The sequence below is a fragment of the Miscanthus floridulus genome, chromosome 15 (assembly GCF_019320115.1).
Source record: "Miscanthus floridulus cultivar M001 chromosome 15, ASM1932011v1, whole genome shotgun sequence".
Classification (NCBI taxonomy): Eukaryota; Viridiplantae; Streptophyta; class Magnoliopsida; order Poales; family Poaceae; genus Miscanthus; species Miscanthus floridulus.
In genome coordinates this window covers 20,560,671-20,564,067 of record NC_089594.1, presented here as the reverse complement: position 1 = coordinate 20,564,067, position 3,397 = coordinate 20,560,671, and the positions used below count along the sequence as shown (strand labels likewise).

At 39.5% G+C, this 3,397-nt stretch overlaps 1 pseudogene; it reads left to right on the top strand.

Moving 5' to 3' along the window:
• The first annotated feature begins 1,030 nt into the window (after positions 1–1,030).
• LOC136506732 (uncharacterized) lies at positions 1,031–2,364 on the top strand (annotated as a pseudogene).
• Positions 2,365–3,397: the final 1,033 nt, after the last annotated feature.

The following is a 3,397-nucleotide window of genomic DNA, read 5'->3' as shown; positions in this document are numbered from 1 at the left end:
CTATCTTAGCACTAGCAAAGGTGATTCATCTATTCTCATGCATTGTGATTACTAGCTTGCTACCTGATAATGAACATAACACTATCTTGTAGTTGTTAAATAAAAAATGATTTGGTTGTAATCATGAGAACGTATTGATACTTTGATTAATATATGATATGTATATGATTAGCTTACTGGTCATAAAAGCACTGCTGATCTATTGTACTGATGTACCTTTTTTTTCAAGGTTACTTGCTAAAGAGTGCAACAGGCCCATTATCGCTTCTATATGTATCAAACTTGCTAGATGATCATGGTAGAGTTTTCTCTGTTAGAGTTCTGCAAAAAGCCTTGGCTCCTTAAAATTGAGCATTATCTGGCAGCGCTTATTGTGGTGATTATCTGTCAGATCTGCAAAAAGTCTTATCTGCTAAAATTGATTTTAATCTAAAATTGTGATCACTGGCAAATTAGTAGTTGTTAATATACCTCATCTGCCATCGGATGTTGCTAACGTGGCGAATTAATTTTCAGATCAGGAGTTGGGGATTGTGCTGCTCTGCTTAAAGTTTGGAGAAGGTGAAGTTCTTGTGTTTCCCTGCTTGTTAGCGTCTGCACTTTTGAGTTTCTGATCAACTGCTCCTATGCGATTTTTGTCTTCTCAATCTGTCACAACAACCATGGCTGGGCAAAAACCCAAGGCTAATTAGTAGTTGTCATCTGATCTGTTGCATATGCAGCAGCAAGTATCCAACTCCATGCCTCTCCTTTTCAGATTGCATTTGAGAGGCAGGGAATGTATGCAAACAGCCACATGTGCCCACCACTTTTTTTTTTCAAAAGTCAAAGCACTTCCTGAATACATTTCTAAGTAGTAAAACATGAACAAAAATATTCAGATATAGCAACGATACTAAATTTATGGTCTTTTCTTTGATTCTTTATTTCCCCTACAGCAACCTAGCTTGCACTGCTTTTCACTTGTCCATATTGAATTGGGCACATTATTTCAAAGGTACAGTATTGCTAAAAGTGTTTGGTAGTGTTGATGGACACGCCAAGGCCAACCGGTGATCGGGTACCTTACAAATACAACACATGGAGGTATATAAACTTTTACAGCCTCTCTACATGTTCTATGTTTATATGTTTTCAACTCCTCACCAAACTTTATTGAAGGAAATCATACAAAATCAGGGTTGGTGCCACTAGATGGGGATCGTAATGAGCAGAAGAGGCAGAGGGAGAGAGAACGGTATGCAACGATGTCTGATGAAAAGGGGACCGAAAGAAACAAGAAACCCCGTCAGAGGTATAAGATGAGTAACCAAGAGAATGTTGATCTTGAAAACAATATGGCTTCCCATTCAACAGCTATGGAGGTATTGTTGAGTGTCATTTTGACTGCCATTCGTGTTTTAATTAATAACAATTATTATGTTTTGTATTGCAGATGCGAATACACATAATGAAACAGGCGAAAATAGTGATCGGCTCCATACGCAGTCAACCTACAGTAATGGCTTTCAACAATTATCAGATTACTTATTCAGCTAATAAAAGTATTTATTGGTGCGGCGCCTAAAATTATCGTGTCGTCATAGTTTGCTTATTGTATGGTTCAATTTTAATTACATGGTTATATTTGTAGACGGTACGGAACCTTTCAGTTGCATTGGTGGCACTGATGACGTGCATGACATTGATAGTGAGCAAGATATCAGCACTATTCATGAAACGGGACACTTTTGTATCCATTGCCTGATATTCTTGTGAATCGTGCCTGTGTTAGTTTCTTATAGGTGTGCTTAGACACCGTCCTAGCATGCGTTGATTAAGATGTCATTCCATGATATATAGGTTCTAGATATGCACCTAGTCCCATCAACCGGCTTGTCACGTGTCCAAAAGAGCGTAAGCGTGATCGTGATAGAGCAAGAAAAGCTATAATGTCTCTTGAAGAAAGGGCGCTACTGAATAAGAAACGACGTGAATTGTATGCACAAAAAAAGACATCAAAAAAGTCTGCAAAGATGCTACAAATGACTCCAAAGGAGACTTGCCAATCAGCAGGTATAGCAAAACTATTGATTTCTTTACGGTAAAAAATTCCATGGTGCCGTAGGATACTTATTATATCAATAAAAATTTAGACGGTTCTATCCCTTTAAGCATCGGAGGAAACGAGGAATCACCCCCTCTTTGTGATATTGACGATAGTTTAACTGAGACGGATATCAACACTATTCATGAAACAAGTACGCCTTTATAGAATCGTGGCTTTGTTTTTAATTACTAAAGGAGTTTCAACACCATTGTACCTGACACTGTTGTGTAAAGTTTATTATCACACAATTTGAATTATTGTGTGTCCTTCATCGATGAGACATTGAGACCGTACTTTTTCTTATTACATTTAGGTGTTGTAAATGCATTCAATTCCATCGACAATATTGTCACGTGTCCAAAAGAGCGTAAGCGTGAACTAGATAGAGCACGACGGGCTACACTGTCTCCTGAACAAAAGGCGCTAATAAACAAGAGGCGACATGACTTGTATGCGGCGAAGAATGCTGCAAGAAAACTGCAAATGACTCCACAAGAGAAGAAGTTAAAACGAAAAGAGAGCAACAAAAAATAAAATACGATGGTGAGAGAACACCGAGCTAACAATTTGCATCCGGACTCAATCGCCATGGAGAGCCCTCACTTTAACCCTCAGCTTATTTTCCCTTCTTCACCTCAATCGCCTAAAGCACCTTCACACGATATGGAATTATGTGAATTGACTGGCACGCCTGTTGACATCACGCCGACTGTAGTTCAAAATCTAGAAGTCCAGACCCCTAAAGTGGCTGTGGCACAGACCATACATAGGCATCGAGTGACCACTAAAGAGAGAAATGCCCTCCTATCCCGTCGCAATCGGGCTTTTGAAGCAAACATTGGAAGAAGGGCTAGAGGGTGTGCGGATGGAAAGTGCAATGATTCGAACGACCCGGCTGAACCGAGTGTGGTTTACAACGGTAATTAGCCTTGATCACTATATATTGTCGATACTTTCACCTTCGTTCTCCTATTCCAAAAACTCACCTTTTCTTACTACAGATGGTGTCATCCAGGAAACTCTAGTTCCACCACCTAATAATTGCACAGGTACACAGACACAACCGTCAATAGTTGACGGTATCTCTTCAATGCCTCCAAATGGTGCACAAGCTGATACACCAAACTCTATGGTCAAGGATGCTATTTTCTTTATTAAATTTATCCATTTTTGTTCTTTTTGTATGCCATTATGTTTCTCTCATCATATATGTGGCCGTATTGCACAGACTATGATGAGGATGTGGTATTTGAGGAGGACGAGGAAGAAGATGAGGCGTACTTTTTCGCCAGACATGGTACACCGCGT